Raw genomic sequence first — 576 nt, forward strand, 5'->3', positions numbered from 1 at the left:
ACTATTGTTTCCGGCCGCAGCAGAGGCGGCCGCCGAGCGCCTGGCCCCGCCCTCTCCCGCCGGCGCCATCCCGTAAAGGCTGCAGGGAGGGTGGCGCGGCCGCGGGCTTACCTGCGCGCTCGCAGGGCTGCTGTGGGCCCGCCCCTCCGCTCCTGCACCGACGCCGCACCTTCGCCTCGAGTTCTCCTGTGATCCCGTGTGTCCTGGCCGGAGTTTCTTACCGTTCTCTGGAACGTAGCTCCTCACACCCCCCTCGTCGAGGTGCGTAGATAGACGAATCCGTTCCACCTCTCCCTTCAGCATAGTGCAAACTACGGCCCCGGGGCGGGGGCTGCAGGCGGCGGGGGTAGGAAAGCCGCGGGTGGATGGCAGAACTGGAGAGGTGCGTGGGTGGCACTTTGACTTCAGGAGAAAGAAGCAGAATACTGCCGCTGAACTTATAGGTAAGTGCCAGTTGAAGTATCCAACGAAGGAAAAGTTCATATTCAGGTGTCATGATAGAGGCATAATTTCAAATACAGAAGCTTTTTAAATAGATTATTTGTTGTGGGGCGCCCGTGCCCCCAATATGGTACA

This window comes from Nomascus leucogenys, chromosome 25, assembly GCF_006542625.1.
Source record: "Nomascus leucogenys isolate Asia chromosome 25, Asia_NLE_v1, whole genome shotgun sequence".
Classification (NCBI taxonomy): Eukaryota; Metazoa; Chordata; class Mammalia; order Primates; family Hylobatidae; genus Nomascus; species Nomascus leucogenys.